The following is an 18,867-nucleotide window of genomic DNA, read 5'->3' on the forward strand; positions in this document are numbered from 1 at the left end:
AGACAGAAGGCTACTTTGAACTACTGGAAACATCTGTGATTGTAATTAAACTCAAACATATGTTCTAATAGTCCTGTGTGGGTTTCTTTTTTCAAACAAACAATGAAACTGTTTTTGTGATTTAATGTTTCTGAAACAGTTTTAAAACATTTAACACAGAAAAGACGATAAGATGTGGATGACTGCATCTAACTAAACAGACTCTTAAAACGATCCAATCAGTTCACACTGAATGCATCTGGTGAACATGTCATCCCAGTGTTGTCTTCAGTGCAGTAGTACTGCTCCTGCAGATACTTCCTGTCAGATTTCTGTCCTGTAGACTGATCACTCAGACAGGCATTAAAGTGAACGGTGGCTTTAAACCTGGAAGAGAGCAGCACCAGGGACAGAGCCAAGGCAACGACAGAGAACCGGACACTTTCACTCTCTTCCGGGAGGATGAACGGGATGACGATGTGGTTTCTTCCTGGTGGACCATATTTTGTTGAGAGAGACTTAAATCTTTCCCACACGCCATCATCTTCCTGCAGAGGTCTAACACTGATGTTTGGGATCTTCTGTCCTCCGGCTTTCTTCAGTGAGTTCCAGTAGTTTGGCAGATTCGGGGGTTGATTAGTACACGTTATTGGAAGTTTACGATAAAAAACTCTGTGCTGTGGCCTCATTTTCCCTGTTGCAATGCCATAGGTTACAGCACCAGTGGTGGCACAGTTCCAGGGAGAGTACAGGACCAGGTCAGTGATGGTGGGCAGAGGCAGCAAACAGCTGGCTGGGATCTTGGAGTCTCTGATTGCTCCATGTGCCACAAAGATTATATCAACAGTGTCATCGTGGTTCTTCTTTTCTTCCTCATCAATTTTACTCTTCAGGAAATCAAACATGTCTGAGAGTTTTCTGAAGGTGCCAGACTCTGAATTTTCTCTCAGCCACTGCAGGACAGTTTCATCTTTGCAGTTTTCTATTGCAAGGTTTATTAATCTTTTCCTTTCAGCAGAGCTCCTGGGACTTTCAGGGCGACATGCAGCAGCCAGCCTTTTCCTTTTATAAAACAAACAAACAAAAAAAATATCTTTTTTTTTAGCAAGTACAGAAAGCTGTGACTGGATCACTGTGATACTAAAGAGAGTGAGGTCATATATGAGCACAGGTATGCAGATCTGTTGTGATATTTTTAATCATAAAAGTTTTCTACCACCCTGTGACAGACAGCATGTCCAGCCTGTCACTATAGAGTTTGACTTTAGCTGAGTTTCACTTCTAATCACTACATTAAACTTCTGCAGTGAACCACAGATAAAAGACCTGCAGATGCTGTGAGGTTCATCTTAACTCTACATACAATTAACAGAAGATTTGCTATAATTATAACAAACTCCGTGAGGAAGGATTTCATGTAAAAAATAAAATGGAGGCAGGTATGACCTCAGGTTTATCACTCAGCTCTCTTTCTGTTTTCTCTTTTTTGTTTGTTTGTTTTTTAACTGGATTCATGTTCATTTGATTTCTGTCACAGCTTCAAATCTCCACCACCCCATAATGTTCAAAAAGTGGATTTACACACAATTAATTTAAATAGTAACTGAAATATGAAAATCTTTATTATCTTCTAAATACATTTGTTCGTAAGAGACTCACCGAATTTCTGCTTGCATTTCCAACGCCTCTAAAAAAGCCATGGCTCTCAGAGCCAGGATGAGTTCGAGTTCGTCTTTGTCCATATTCAGTTGATAATCAGCTCAGGAACACAAAACAGCTCTTCCTCCTGCAAACTGGAGAAGAACCAAAGTCAAGTGTAGCTGTAGCACAGTGATATTATTCTGTTTTAAAGATCTTCAAAGTGAACAAAGACACACCCACTCTTATTTACACTGTTTCTATTGTTTTGTCCACCTCAGTTTTACAGTTTAGCTGAATGACAGAAAACCTCTGTGAACAATTTGATGTCACCAACTTGTTAAACTGAAGCCTTCATGAAGTCTGCTGATCAATAATCCAACTATGATATAAAGTATGTACAGAGTGGATCACATAGATCACCAATGAAAGCAGCAACAACAATCCACACATGAAGACGTTAAACTTTCAGTCTGAATCAGACTGTTCATGATTATCTGAAGAATTAAAGGTGAAGTGCACTAAAATATTCAGTGTAACTATTTCTGAAGTAACTGAATGAAGCAGACTAGAAATCTGTCACTGAAGTAAAAATCTACTTTACCTTACCTGCTTTGGAGAGCACAGGTGAATGTGTGAAGAAAATATAAGTATGTGCTGTGTTCATCTACGAGCTTAATGGAGTCTGAATCATCGGTCATGGTCACAGGCAAATAAAAACATGGTAAAAGTGAAACAACAGATACCAGGGTAATCCCCGGGATTTACACAAAGAAAACGAAAGAAAAAAAACTTAAAGTAAAATTCACTGCTTAATGAGAGTTCTCAAAAATATTAATAGCTTTTGTTTTTAGCAGGCATTCTCACTCTATGAAAGCAAGTAAATAAAGTTTCCGATAATTTAACAGATAATAAAACCCAAGTGTTGATGAAAATAGCTTAAAGTGCACACACATTTATGCAGAACTTTAATTACTATACTTTTCCTCTCACACACAATCACACTCTGCTGGTTTGTCTACAACATATGTTTTGCTTTCACTTTGCATTCTTTGTTTAACCTTTATCATATTTATCTAATATTATTGTTTTGTCTTCCTTTGTACAATGACTTGCTTTGCTGCCAGTAGACTTATCCATGTTTGTGACTGTTGTTTTCTGAGATTTCTAAAGTGAAGTTTATTTATATAGATAAAAAGGGTTAAAAAAGCTTAAAACTGTTGGTAAGCAGTAAATAAAAAAGGGTTAAACACACAGTATTGCTCTCGAACCGCTCCTCTTATTGGAGTGGGGAATAACAACTACCCTCCCTCTTCTTCCTGCCCTTAAACACAGATTTTTAGCACAGGCACCATACTGAGGACAGGTGGATGAGAAAACATGGAAATGAGCTTTTTTGTAGTGGATCAAAAAGTAAACACCTTGCAGCTCAGTTTAACTGCAGAAAACCAAAGGTGAAAGAATAGAGGCAGAAAATAGGTTTTAGTTCATTAATATCACAAGTTTTGAGCTGAAAGTTCACCAAGAACCTCTTGTTCCTGATGTTTATTGGTCCTATACTATATCTCCGGTACGTGTCCCTACTGTATACAAGGTTCTAGTGTCTTTTACCAACCAATGAAATCAGTTGAAAATTGAGGACCTTCAACGTGCAAGAAAGTCTGGGGTGCAGTGAGGCTGGACTGACTTGCTGACAAGAGGCATGATGATGGTGAGTGTGATTTTTCTTCTGAGTAGTTGACTGTGAAGAATCTGTGGAAACTAACCACAGATCTGCAATCAGGACAGCAGGACCAGATGAAGAAAAAACCTGGAGCGCTCCAACTGATCCAGCAAATGGTTGCATCTGCTGGATTCATTATCTGGTTGCATTGTTGTGTCATGTAGCGGTCATGTGTGTTGAAATGAGGACCCAAATGCTCTGATGTCAAGAGGCATTACTACACCAGAAATATTCTCACCATTCACTGACAGAACCACGTGGACAATGTATTACCTGGAGTTACTGTCACAAATGCCATTTAAAACTTTACAGTGCAAAACAGAAGCCTTGCCTTAATCATCTGGGATGTGTGTCACACAAACATGTATTGTGGTCACAAGAAGCAGTTTACTGGATTTATTTTGGAACAACTGGAAACCTTGAGATTTAATACAAAAACAAAAAGGAACATCCAGATTGTTATATCTGGATGTTATATCTGGATATGACTGCTCTTGGCAAAGGCAGATGTTTGTGAAGGATGAATGGGAGAAAATAACACCTGAAATGCTTCATCGCGCTGTATCCTCAGTTCCAAAGTGAGGATACAGAGACTTTACAAACTTTACAAAGTGATAGAGACTTCATCTGCCCAATGTTATGGGGTGTACTGAAGTGCATGAATGAATGCATATTAACAACTGATATTAAGTTAACCAGATGAAGCATGAAATGTCTTACTCTTGTTTTCTTACTGTCAGCAATGACATACATTTAAGAATCATGCTGAAGAATCACCACCTATTGTTCTTTGTGTTTTCCAAACCATCCCAACTTTTTCTGCTTTGGGGTTGTATATGTAATCATAGTAAATGACACATACTTGACTACAGACCAGTTTTGATTGAAACATCTGGCACAACTTGGCCCATGTTTTAAGATTCTCTGCATTTATTTGTGTGAACAGATGGCTGAAAAAAAATTCAAATATTGACGTACGACAGATGTATATTAACAAATGAAATGACATTTTGGTTATCTTTTATGCATAACAGAAAACCTTAAAATAATGTGGTTCAAACCTCAAAACATCAGGAATGTAAAATGTTCAACAGATATGGTTCCCTCGTACAAACTGTTTCTCTTATCGATTTTTTGGTCTTCATCTTTTCAAGACTTTATTTTCAGTGCTGTGCAGGCTATCCTTCTTGTTCCTGAGCGTAGCCAGTGGTTTGCATCTGGTTGTAAACTCTTGAGAGGAGATATGTCTGTGAAGGTTCTCAGTCATCAAGGCCTCGTAGTCTAGGGAGTTTGGGAAGAAAAGCGTCTGGACTTCTTTAAGTTGCTTGAAGACGTTTCACCTCTCATTTGAGAAGCTTCTTCAGTTCTAAGGTCAAATGGTGGAGAGTCCCAGGCTAAGTCCTCACTAATGCGTTTTTGTTTGAAAACTGATCGTTTTCTCTCGGTTTTGGCCTCCCGTCCACACTGAGAGGATGTTTTTGCTGACATAAAATGCAGCGTTCACACTAGCCCGGATAGATTTGAATATGGCGTTTTCATTTGAAAATGCTCAGCGTCCACACTATCGTTTTCAGTCATTTTCACAGAGTTGTGCGCCCACATTGAAACGGCCAAAAGCGCTTACATTACAGTACTGTGCATGCGTGAAACACAAGAAGATTCGGCCTGCCTCATTTCTGTCTGCCACTTATTTACCTTTCGGCTCTTTGAAACGTTGCGGCAAAATGTCGAGGGAAAGCAATAGTTTTTTAAATGGACTAACAATGAGAAGGAGTTGTTGCTGCAAGTAACACAAAAGTACAAAGTAAAAGCGAGTGAGAGTTAAAGAATTTGAAGAAAAGCTATCTGGAGCATGTACAGACAGATATTATTTTTAATAGGGCTGTCAAACTGAGAGCAAACAAAACAACTGCTGTATAATGCCCTCTGCTATCTTAGTTTAATTGGTCACATGACTGCATCACATGACTAACATGCATCATCGTTTTAGGAAGTCTCGGTTTCCGCTGTCCACACTGCGACGCAAACGCACCGTCTTCAAATGTATGCGTTTTCGAGAGCTTATTTATTTGTTTATTTGTTGTTCCTTGGATATTTAAAAGTAGAATGGGAGGCAGAGCCTTCACCACCTCTTCTGTGGAATCAGCTCCTAGTTTGGATTTGGGACATGCTCTCTATTTCTAAGATTAGGCTTAAAACGTTTTCTTTTTGGTAAAGTATATAGTTAGTGTCGGATCAACTGACCCTGAATCCTTCCTTAGTTATGATGAAATAGGCCTAGATATCTGGGGGATTCCCACAATGTGGTGCATTAACTCACCACATTTAATTATTAGTTATTATTCATCTGTGGCTCTCTTCCACAGCATGTTTTTGTCCTGTTTTCCTCCCGTCACCTCCAACTGATCACGGCAGATTGCCGCCCCTCCATGAACCTGATCTTCCTGTTAAAAGGGAGTTTTTCACTCTTAAGAGTTTGTCTAATTGTTGTGGTTTCCCTATATTATTGTAGGATCTCCACCTTACGATATTAAACATGTCGTTATGATTTGGTGAAATATAAATCTTACTGAATTTAATGGATAGACAGATCAATACTTTATTGTTCCCACAAAGGAAATTGCTGTATTACAGACCATGATGAAGAATAAAAATAGTATTACTTTATCATCTACAAGAAACAAAGTGAGAAACAGCTTTAAAATAAAACATTGTATTAATATTCACCCAGAAACACCACATATCTGATATAACTGAATAAAATATTTACAGGAGTTACTCTGCTTGACATTTACTTTCAAATATATTTGCTTGCCGACCCTTAGACACTGCCCTGTAAACGTTTTATTTGAAGGGCTTGAGTGTTTTTGTTTTACAGCTGAAAACAGCGATAATCCTACTTTAATAATGGCATTATTTCAACATGAATTAAAAAACAGATTAAGGATAGATAACTAGTTATTTTAAACTTTCTTATCAGTCACACACTTCTGAATTGTGTGTCGTCAGCCTCTTTCATATCGCCTCTCCCTCAAAGACACCACAGCTGAGCTGCAGCAGACTCTGGACACTTGCAGTCCAAAGACAAAGGAAATCAAATATGGCAGTCAACAAAAATAATATTGGATGTTAACACACATCTTATAAGCTTTCAGTAAGTTGCCGGAATAAAAGAATCATACCCTATAATCATGTGTATATGCTTTGTATTTTTAAATACAGAGATAAAGTAACTAAGTGTATAAAGACCTTAACAAAGTCCTTTAGGAGGGATGGTTTTTATAACAAAGGTGACAGGCTCTGGTGTTCAAAGCACACAAAGAGAAGGACAGTAGGGAGATTTGAGCATTAAGGAGCAACTCGCATCACTGATGTTACGTTACTGTTAAAACAACACTGAAATGTGTTGACGATTCATTTGAATTAAAATGGGAGCGTTTTTCTGTACTGTACCTGAAAATATCTAAACTATAAGGAATACTGAAATGTGTTTAATTTTGGACTACTAACATGTTTTAATGAATAGCTGAAGCAGTTTTCCTTCTTGGTGCCTGCGGTGGAGGTGTGCTCCCTGGCCTGCTGCAGAGGAGGGGGTATGAGTTAGATCACACTGCTATATTCTTGGCTTTTTCAGTGACAGCGGAGCAGAAAGACGAGTGGGTGGCAGCAGCCTTGGAGTGACTATTTCCAGCGTGCAAAGCACCAAAACAACAGAATCGGCTGCCATAGACAAACTGAGCAAACTGACAGCGGTGTGTGTGCGTGGGGTCCTTTCTACTGTGCCTTTGCACTGATTTAAAATTCTGTTAGCAGGAAGTTTATGTTGAGCTCAGTGTGTTTGGTTTGAGTTCATATGTGAAAAAAACAATTACACACAACTGAACAAACATTAAAATGACCAGAGACCAAAAGAAAACTCACACACAGAAAATGAGCTGAAGGAGACACCTGGTGGACAAACACAGACATGACAGGAAGAAAGACTAAAGTGCAGAGTGGAGACAAACAGCTGGAAATACTTGTTGGAAAGGATTGTCATGCTTCAGAAAAACACACAGCACACACTCTAACAGTCCTTTATTTGCACTGAAGGAGACACGTGAAGAAACCAAATCACACAATAATGATGTGAACACATTTATAGTCAGTGTTCAAGATGATGGATAGAAATGAAAATCATTTTTATGCATTTTTATGTCTGTGTCTTACAGCAGATACACCATTTACATAAACTCACTGGCCTTTTTCTACTGAACACTCTTTACTGATGGATGATTCGTTGTAAAAAGTGGATCTACCAACATTTTATTTCTTTGTTATTGTGATTAAAATGTCAAACAAAAATATTTTCCACTTTTTGTGTGACAGAGGCAGGAATTTCTCTGTCCTGCATGTGGAGAAATCAGAATATTAACAGGTTTCAGGTTGTATTCAAACACATATTACTGTGTATCATGTGTCAGCAGGCATGTGTTAACAGGGACTATGAAACACATTACAAGATGGTCTCAAGCTAAAAATACTTTGCTTCATTTAAAAAAAATGTAGGCAAATATTTTCACAGATATGCATTAAAACAACAACAACATATTGAATCCTGATAGTTTCTCAGCAGCTTCATCATAATGTGTTTTTGATATCATACAATATGGGCAAATTCAAAATATCCATAAAACCAAAAGAATCTGCTGTAGTTTTTGATGCTGTACCAACATGTGTCTTCATACTGTTGATGATTTAGCCTTCAGTTTAGAAGCATTGATAACAGCTGACTGTAGGAATATAATTATTTATGTTACTGCCTCTTTTCCTCTTCCTTATTTAATGACATACAGCAGGAGAATGCATGGAGGACCTGTGATAAATACTGTATCAATAACAAGCATGAACCTGTTTACGCTGTCTCTTTGGAATATGAATAAAGTTATGAACGAGGGAGAAAAACCGTCACGTGACTGCAGGCCAACAAATCACAGCAGAGCAACAAAGTAAAAGGAGGCGTGTCCATGCGAGAATAGTCACGTGCACAGATATGGCTGCTGTTTGACGAAGCGGACTGAACTCCGGGAAGAGAGAAACTTAACTATCGATCCCATCACGTCAGTGTAGATCAGTCTGTATCGATGCTTGTATCGATCCGTCCAGCCTGAGTTGAAGCAGCGATGAGTTCAGCTCAGTATCTGAGAGAGAGAGTTCATCAAGGAGAGACTAACTGCTGTTTGTGCAGAAATCTTCTCAGAGGTTCAAAAAACCATCGTCCAGTATGAGGAGGAGTTCAACCGTCAGCACAGACTGCTGGATATCAGCCGGAAACCCGACAGAAACTCACACATCATAGGTATGGACATGTTTTTAACTCTGTGCTGTTCAAGCTCAGATTCTTCAGTGTGACTGACTTTACTAGAAGAAGTTAAACTGGGTATTTATCAGTGCTGTGGTTCAGTGTCCAGTGACGGACTATGTTGGACTGGTGCAGGTCCATGGTCACTGCTAGATTAGCTCCTGGTAGCAGCAGAGTAAGTGTAAGCCAATGTAGACAGCAGCATCTCTGAGCAGACCAGGGACGGATCTAAAGACATTTTCTTCGGGTGGCAAAATCAAAGCCTTTTTTTTTTCAAACACATATGCAGGTGGTACAATGATTAAAATGCAGTAAGTATACACGTTTTTCATATAAATATAGTCTATAACTTAATTATTGTCTGTAGCCCACATACTTAAACACTTTAGTTACATAAAACATGTGAGTTTTGATTCTATGTACTGTATAGTCTGTATAATAAATAAATATGTAGCCCAATAAGTATAAAATCCAGAAAGCTACACAACATGGGGTGGTTCATTTACACACACAAGTCAAACTTAAGTTTCACACTGTTTTCGTTAGAAAAAATTCAAATTGTTACATGATTAAATTTACACAAAATGTCATAAATCTGCACTGTCATGAACAAAAATGTAAACCTAATTTTTCATGATTTGTTGGGTTAACCCTCTGAGGTCCAAAATATAACTGGACATTTTTGACACCTTTTGATTTTACATTTGTATTTCACCTTCAGACTGTTTCATTTTATTCTTGTTTGGTATCATTCTTTTCAGCTCAACCTCGCATGTCTGAATTTAGTTGTTTTTTCATTGACATCATTCATTGATCTGAAATCACACAAAAAACAAAATCCCACTAGTATTTTTTTACTGTTAAAAAAAACAACACAGACATGTTGAGTAAATTATTTTTATAACTTGAATTGCAAATATAAATTGTACATTTTGAACACTTATGCACACATTTTGTAAACATGTCTAAATCTAAACTAGTTTATCTTTCCACAAAACCAGATTATAATAAATACTTAAACAAAGTGCTCTAATGTTTATTCTGCACTAAAATTTGGAGAAGCTTAAAGAAAAAAATGTTTTTTTTTAAAGAATACGCATTTTGTTGCATTTATTTATTTTTTTAAACTTTATTTTCTCCAACAGGATTCCACAGTTCATCAGGTGTCAGTGTTTTAGGTCCTGTTGATATTGTTAGACAGACCATCTAATATGATAGACCTTATCACATGACCTGGTGATGAAGCTCTACAGTGAACATGAAAAATATAACACCAAAGTGCAACATTGTTTCTGCAAAAATGACAAGATGCTAAAAGAATGTTAACAGAAAACTATTAATTTTATACATTTACAAATGAATATATCTCACTGCTCAGTGGTGCCTTTATTTTTAATGACAGTTGCACATTTGAACTCTTACACTTTAAACTATTTCAAAACTGGAAAACATTCATGCGTTTTTTGCATCATCACCTGTGAATTCCACCTCATTGCCTGAGAGTGCCTCTGTGACGCGCCTCAGCTGATGAAAACATCCTGCATTCATACACTTAATTTAACATGATCAATACCACACTGTGGCACCGGTCAGGCTACAATCTGAGCTCACTGTCTCTCCAGTTGATCACGATTTATTCAGGCTTAGATTCATGCTTTTGTAAAATAGTGTTGTGTGTGTTCTTGTATCATCACATTAGTTACCTTGTTCTGTTTTTTTTTCTTTGTTCCTCAAGACCTCCCACAAAATCATGACTGCGAGGAAGAGGAGGGTCTGGATGAGCAGCAGGTCTGTAACCAGGAGAGGAACTCCAGTCTGGACCAGGAGGACCCAGAGTCTCCACAGATTAAAGAGGAACAGGAGAAACTCTGCAGCAGTCAGGACGGAGAGCAGCTTGGACTGAAGCAGGAGTCTGAAGGCATTATCGTCTGGACTGATGAAGAGCAGCTCAGACAGATGGAGAGCATCTGGAAACCTGTGATAAAGTTACACAAAATAGGTATGTAAGACTCTGATGTCCTAATAAAAATGAAGATCACCCATGTAGGTGATGAGTAAAAATAACATTGTAAAAAAAAAAAAAAAGGTAAATGGCCTGCATTTGTATAGCGCTTTACTCAGTCGCTAAGGACTCCAAAGTGCTTTACACTACATTCAGTCATTCACCCATTCACACACACATTCACACATTGGTGATGGCAAGCTACATTGTAGCCACAGCTGCCCTGGGGCGCACTGACAGAGGTGAGGCTGCCGGACACTGGCGCCACCGGGCCCTCTGACCACCACCAGTAACATTGTAATAACATTGTAAAAATAACAGTGTTACTAAAAATAACATTGAGCAGAGTGCGACCAACTGTTCGGGTAACAAAAAAAAAAAAATCTCTGTAACTCTCCGTGTGGTCAACAACAGACACACATTATGCCCGTGTCGTGGACTAAACCAATCAGAGATAGTCAGGGGCGGGACCTCTCTGATTGGCCGTGGTCCAGTTGAAAGTGCAGGTGGAAGTGGGAGGTGAGTAGCTTGAATAAAGCCATATCGATTCTCAGATTAAAGCTCACAAACTATTTCAACAACCACCAAACAGCAAATGAGAGCAGGTACACGGATTCCACACAAAGACGTAAACACAGAGCGGACGCATCAGAATCAACTTTGTCTTTCTCGGCTTTCTTACCCGACGGCCCGTAGACCGACATGCTGTCGGAGCTCTGTGTTCACGTCTTTTTTGCGCTGATTCTGAGCTGCAGGTTTTGTCTCTCTCCAACCAAAATTCACAGAGCCAGCAGCAAAAGAAGCAGAAAACTACGCTTCACATTTGGTCAATGTCATCATGAATTCCCTTTGAGTTTTGCTGTTTTGCTTCCACCACGATAAAAATCACACTTCATGCACATCTCTATCTCTCTCTGTACTTCAAGAACAGTTTCCCGTCTCAAATGTGTTTTCTGCATTATTCATTTGCTTATTACCCACCAGTCTACCGTTGTTTACAGCGCTGTCGGCCGCTGTCTTTTTCTTTTCTTTTTTTCTTTTTTTTCAATTAAATTACCTCGGACAAGAAAGCCTAATTTCTGCTGTTTAATACTGAAGAAAAACTTTTTAAAACTATGCAAAATTACAGAATATTTTTAAGGTTATCTGCTACAAAACGCCAGGCCAGAAAAATCTCATTCATGTTTTTCTGTGTTTTATTCTCAGTTACTTTGACACAAAAGCATCTGCTGTGATGTTCACAATTCTGATGAAGTCTCACATGTATCAGTACTGATAAATGATCAGAATTATAATATTTCTGACTGTCTGAGGCTAAATTGAATCGAATCAGGACTTTGAGAACCTGAATCGAATGGATTATAGAAATCAGTGATGATACGCAGCCCTAGTGAGCAGCCTTGGCCTAACAGAAGTGGATGTAGCTGTGGGTAATAAAAAAAGATGAAAAGAACTATTGATAACTTTTTTTGTTAAGTTAAGGCCTGATCCGTCTGAAGTTCATAGCCAGCTCTGACACGGTGCATTCAATCTTTGAATGCTGAAAAAGCACAGTGTATCCAGAAAGCACATTATATGCTGCAATAAATGCCCAAGTGTCCCCTCTCCCCACTGCCTTTCAGCAACAGACAGCAGCAAACAGGTCGTCAAAGGAGGCCAAGATGATGATTAACTTTAACATTTTCTACAATATTGACAAAGCACTTTAAGCATAAGATTGTTAGTTAATAATTTAGAAATGAATATTGTCTGAATGGACTGCAACTTCCCCCCAAAAAAAGTGCACATGTAAAACTGCGTTGTTAAGTGATGCGGTTGAAACATTTTAGTCCGCCTAACTTTTGTGCCGGTGCAACGATGGCAAAAAGTTAGTCTAGAGCCCTGTCAGTAAATGTATTTTTATCATTTTGTTCATTTGTGCTTTCAGACCTCCAACAGCAGGATCTCTCTGAAAAGGACGGTGTTCTCACAGACCAGCAGGTCTGTAACCAGGAGAGGAACTCCAGTCTGGACCAGGAGGACCCACAGCCTCCACAGATTAAAGAGGAACAGGAGGAAGTGGGCAGCAGTCAGGAGGGAGAGCAGCTTGGATTGAAGCAGGAGACTGATACTTTCATGGTGACTCGATCTTATGAGGAAAGTGACCACAGTGAGCAGCTTCTTTCTCACAGCTCTCCTGAAGGAGAGAGCCGAGATCATGAAGAAAATGGGCACGTGGAATCAGGATCTACTAGAAATACAGAGCTGAAGAAGAGACGTCACAGAAAGAGAGGTCATAGACAGAGACTAGACAACACTGCTGTGTCAGAGAGTCAAAGTAAACCTGTCTCAAGGAAAAAGTCTCTAGAATGTGACATCTGTGGAAAAACCTTTCGGCATAAATTTGTGCTGACTATACATCTGAGAGTTCACACAGGCGAGAAACCGTACACTTGTAACACCTGTGGAAAAAGATTTTCTCACTCATCAGCATTAAAAAGACACAAGAGAATTCACACTGGTGAGAAGCCATATTCCTGTAGCACCTGTGGAAAAAAATTTATTCAGAAATCAATTTTGGACTGTCATGAAAGAAGTCACACAGGTGAGAAACCATATCCTTGTAGCATGTGTGGAAAAAGATTTTCTGACTTATCAGCAATTAAAAAACACAGGAGAATGCACACAGGTGACAAACCATATTTATGTGGGATCTGTGGAAAAAGATGTAGTCAGAAAGCAGCATTGGAATCTCATGTAAGAACTCACACAGGCGAGAAGCCGTATTCTTGTAGCACCTGTGGGAAAAGATTCACTCGAAAATCACTTTTGAACTGTCATACAAGAACTCACAAAGATGAGAAGCTGCATTCTCATAGCAACTGTGAGTCATAGCAGTGTGTTGGTGGTAATGCTTACACTGTCAGGTCACTGCAACAACTGATTGGAGAGATGATTCATATTCAAGACAGTATTTTCTGCTGTTTTAGGTCCTTTACAATTTAAAGCGTCTTGAGAGAACTGTCATTGTGATTTTGTGCTTTATAAGTAAAACTGAATAAAATTGGATTGTCTAGAGGAGTGAAGAACTCTCATCATTCTTTGTTCAGTTTATTACCTTATTCTTATAATTGCATATCCTATTAGAGTGATTAGAACATGCTGTAGGTATTACAGGTACTGCGCTGCAGTGGTTTGTAACATATCTATCTAATAGACTCCAATTTCTTCACGTAAATGGAGAGTCCTCTTCACATGCTGAGCTTAATTATGGAGTTCCACAGGGTTCAGTGTTAGGACCAATTCTGTTAACATTAAATATGCTTCCCTTATACATTTTTACTGCTATGCTGATGACACCCAGCTCTATCTATCCATGAAGCCAGATTACTCATGCCACAAGGCGACCGTGGCTCAGGGGGTTGGGAAGCGTATCTGTTCGATCGGTTCGATCCCCAGGCTCTCTGTCCTGGTTGTTTTGTCCTTGGGCAAGACACTTTACCTACGCCTACTGGTGTTGGCCAGAGGGGCCGATGGCGCGATATGGCAGCCTCGCTTCTGTCAGTCTGCCCCAGGGCAGCTGTGGCTACAACCGTAGCTGCCTCCACCAGTGTGTGAATGTGAGAGTGACTGAATAGTGGCATTGTAAAGCGCTTTGGGTGCCTTGAAAAGCGCTATATAAATCCAATCCATTATTATTATTATTATAACACACACCAATTATTTAAACTGCAGGAATGTCTTAAAGACATAAAGACCTGGACCTCTAATTTTCAGAGTGATGCTAAAAAACTAGTTCATGCATTTATTACTTCTAGGCTGGACTACTTTAATTCATTATTATTAGGAAGTTCTAAAACCTCCCTGAAAAGCCTTCATTAATCCAAAATGCTGCAGCAAGACAGAGCCTTCAGTTTTCAGGCCCCTCTTCTGTGGAACCAGCTTCCAGTTTGGATTCAGGAGACAAACACTATCTCTACTTTCAAGATTTTGCTTAAAACTTTCCTTTTGTTCTAAAGCATATAGTTAGGGCTGGACCAGGTGACCCTGAATCCTCCCTCAGTTATGCTGAAATAGGTGTAGGCTGCGGGGGGATTCTCATGATGCACTGAGTGTGTCTTCTTCAATCACCTTTCTCACTCACTATGTGTTAATAGACCCCTCTGCACTAAATCATACCCGTTATTAATCTCTGTCTCTCTTCCACAGCATGTCTTCTATCCTGTTTTCTTTCTCTCACCCCAACCGGTCGCAGCAGATGGCCGCCCCTCCTTGAGCCTGGTTCTGCTGGAGGTTTCTTCCTGTTAAAAGGGAGTTTTTCCTTCCCACTGTGACCAAAATGCTTGCTCATAGGGGGTCATTGATCTGCATGTATTATTGTAGGAATACATGCAGTATAAAGCGCCTTGAGGCAACTGTTGTGATTTGGCACTGTTTAAATGATAGGTTTGTAGCTTAAACCTATTCGCTGGAATGTTGAAGACAATATAATTACACAGCAAAGCAAGACACGAAGTAGGCAAAGTTCTTCATGTTTCTCGTGCACGGGAGAGAACCGGACAAACGCCGTTCCTTCGCTTGACCCCAGTTGCTCTCGTCCGCTCCCCCGTAACACTGCTCTTTTATTGAGGTTACATGAATATGTATAGGTTCATTAACATACGACGTATACATACACACAAAGAGTACCTTGCCTTTGTGTGTGTTTGTGTGTGTGTGTGTAATACAACTTTTACATTCACCCTCCATTTGGGCCAATTTAATCTTTGTAGGTTTAAATTTTTTTTTATAGAAACAGCAAAAGTTTCTACAGAACAAACGTCTTGTTCTTGCCAGACAAGAAAGTTGAAGCAGGTAGGGCCCTAACCCTATGTGGAAATAGCCTGGAGAGAGTTAAGATTTTCCTCTTTGAAAAAACACTTTGACTCTGGATTAATGTGGCATGAGCACATCTGGAATATACAGGGTGGGCCATTTATATGGATACACCGTAATAACATGGAGATGGTTGGTGATATTAAAGTCCTGTTTGTGGCAAATTAGTATATGTGAGGGGGCAAACTCCTCAAGATGGGTGGTGACCATGGTGGCCATTTAGAAGTCGGACATCTTGGATACAACTTTTGTTTTTTCAATAGGAAGAGGGCCATGTGACACATCAAAGTTATTGGTAATGTCACAAGAAAAACAATGGTGTGCTTGGTTTCAACGTAACTTTATTTTTTCATGAGTTATTTACAAGTTTCTCTTTGTTCACAGCCATTGACATGTGGAAGAGGTTAACACGTGAGGAGCGGATCGAAATTGTGTTGATATCTGGTGAAAGCAGTAACCGGGTCATTGCAGCAGATTTCTATGTAAGACACCCTACGAGACCACCCATCTCCCATGCTAAAGGTAGCAAACTGCTTGCTAAGTTTCGTGAAACTGGTTCAGTGTTGGATTTGCCAAAATGTGGACGCAAGAAAACTGTCACTAATGAAGAAACATCAGTGGCTGTCCTAGCTTCATTCAGCAGGAGCCCACAGCGTAGCACTCGCCGCATGTCACTGGAGAGTGGCATTAGTCAAACATCACTTCGGCGGATATTAGCTACTCACAAATGGCACCCTTACAAACTTCAGCTACTGCAGCATCTCAACGAGGATGACCCAGATCGGCGCACAGAATTTGCAGAATTGGCAAAACAAAAATTGGAACAGGACCCTCAGTTCACGCAGAAGATTTTGTTCAGTGATGAGGCAAACTTTTATGTGAATGGTGAAACAAACAAAACCACCGCTATTGGTCTGGCACTAACCCACATTGGATGGATCCCTCCAAGACTGTTGGAACAACAAAAGTGATGGTTTGGTGTGGTATATGGGGTACAACGATAGTGGGTCCATTCTTCATCAATGGAAACCTCAAGGCCACTCGATATTTGAAATTGCTACATGATGATGTGTTTCCCTCTTTATGCACTGAAGCTAGCACGTTCCCTGAGTTTTTCCAGCAAGGTGGTGCACCACCACATTATGGGTGCCAGGTCCAAGCATTCCTAGATGAACAGTTTCCTGGAAAGTGGATTGGTCATAGTTGGCCAGCTGAATCACCCCCAAGGTCTCCCGATCTGACCTCCTTAGACTTTTATCTTATAGCTGTTATCTCTGCACAGTGGATGAACATAAAGGCCATGAAACAGTCCCAGCTGCAGCAGAAAGGACTGAGAAGCAGAAGGAGCTCGAGGTGAGACGACTAAACATCCAGCAGAGAATCCAGGAGCGAGAGAAAGATGTGAAGCTGCTTCAACAGGAGGTGGAGGCCATCAATGACTCTGCTGATAAAGCAGTGGAGGACAGTGAGACGATGTTCACTGAGCTGATCCGTCTCCTCCAGAAAAGAAGCTCTGATGTGAAGCAGCAGGTCAGATCCCAGCAGGAAACTGAAGTGAGTCGAGTCAAAGAGCTTCAGGAGAAGCTGGAGCAGGAGATCGCTGAGCTGAAGAGGAAAGACGGCGAGCTGGAGCAGCTCTCACACACAGAGGATCACAACCAGTTTCTACACAACTACCCCTCACTGTCAGCACTCAGTGAGTCTACACACTCATCCAGCATCAATATTCGTCCTCTGAGGTACTTTGAGGATGTGACAGCAGCTGTGTCAGAGACCAGAGATAAACTACAGGACATTCTGAGAGAGGAATGGACAAACATCTCACTGACAGTCACTGAAGTGGATGTTTTACTGTTACCACCAGAGCCAAAGACCAGAGCTGGATTCTTAAAATATTCACATGAAATCACACTGGATCCAAACACAGCAAACACACATGTGTTATTATCTGAGGGGAACAGAAAAGTAACATTTATGAAACAAAAAGAATCTTATTCTGATCATCCAGACATATTCACCTTTTATGATCAGGTAGAGTGGAGAGGAGCGGTAGAGGAATAGAAGTAGCAGTCTCATACAAGAATATCAAAAGAGCAGGGAGTATAAATGAATGTGTATTTGGATACAATGACAATGACTTTGTGAAAACAACAGTTATACATTCTATCACAACAAAGTCCAAACTGTCCTCTCAGGTCCTCGGTCCTCCAGAGTAGGAGTGTACCTGGATCACAGAGCAGGTATTCTGTCTTTCTACAGCGTCTCTGAAACCATGACTCTCCTCCACAGAGTCCAGACCACATTCACTCAGCCGCTCTATGCTGGACTTTGGCTTTATTACTCTGCTGGAGCTACTGCAGAGTTGATTAAAGTCAAATAGAGAAGACAGGTTCTTGTGGAAGATTGTTGGTTTTCTTGATCACATATGAACCTAAACGGAACATCTTAGAGGTCTGAACTTTTGAAAAGTATCAAGAATTTGAGTCATCATCATTTTTTATAATACAATTGATATCAAAAACAGGAAAAATACTGAGGAAGTGTGGTGAATAGGGAAAAGATAAAAACATGTTAAAACAATACTGTCATTATTGCACTTGGTAAAAAAGAAAAAATTCAAAATGTACTAATTCATCGTGAAAAGATAAAAAGTTCTGTATTCAAATAATCTCTACTATAAAAATCTAAAATACAATTCAAAAAGTAAATAAGGTTTTAATAAGCTAATAAAAAGTTTTCAAGTTTGGAACACTTTCAAACAAATCCACACACATTTCACAGATCTGAAGGGGAAATGATCAAGACACGTATTTTTAAATGTACCTGAACATGGTCATTTTTCAGTCTGAGATAAATCATTTTTGTATGTGTATCAAAAACCTCAAAAAGAGATAATCAACATTTCTGCATTCATCATGTTTTCCCACTGTCACAGAAGAGGACATCTGGTGGGGTTGAGGTGGAAACATCTGGTGACACAAATCTGAAGGCTAGATCAACCAATTTAACCACTTTTTGCCTCTGACGTTTATGATCTTCAAAGTAAACGCAATGTTTTTGAGGTCTAATCTTTAAAAATGTCACAAGAATTTGAATCCTTGAGCTGTTACAAATTTTTAAATGTCTACTGCAAATGAGTCATGACGGATGTGCTGCAATGAAGCTTAATAATAACATTCTTTTTGAAAACTGCAACCATGAATATATATATATATATATATTTGTTTGTTCTTTCATTAACAATAACAAACAATAACACCAAACCCAGAGTACCCTACTGCCGATGTCACTGTAGAGGTAGATTCTGTAGAATAGCTCAACCCCAAAAAA

At 39.5% G+C, this 18,867-nt stretch overlaps 2 pseudogenes across 1 annotated transcript; one reads left to right on the forward strand and one right to left on the reverse strand.

Annotated features, from left to right (window-relative positions):
• Positions 1 to 188: 188 nt before the first annotated feature.
• Positions 189 to 1,721, reverse strand: LOC118455447 (uncharacterized; annotated as a pseudogene).
• Positions 1,722 to 3,319: 1,598 nt separating this feature from the next.
• Positions 3,320 to 17,917, forward strand: LOC102783650 (uncharacterized; annotated as a pseudogene). Its single transcript, XR_015718536.1, has 6 exons — positions 3,320 to 3,328; positions 8,528 to 8,678; positions 10,417 to 10,680; positions 12,611 to 13,267; positions 15,922 to 16,489; positions 16,803 to 17,917. The product of XR_015718536.1 is annotated as an uncharacterized LOC102783650 (transcript).
• Positions 17,918 to 18,867: the final 950 nt, after the last annotated feature.

This window comes from Neolamprologus brichardi, chromosome 3 (genome assembly GCF_056152115.1).
Source record: "Neolamprologus brichardi isolate AB-2024 chromosome 3, ASM5615211v1, whole genome shotgun sequence".
Classification (NCBI taxonomy): Eukaryota; Metazoa; Chordata; class Actinopteri; order Cichliformes; family Cichlidae; genus Neolamprologus; species Neolamprologus brichardi.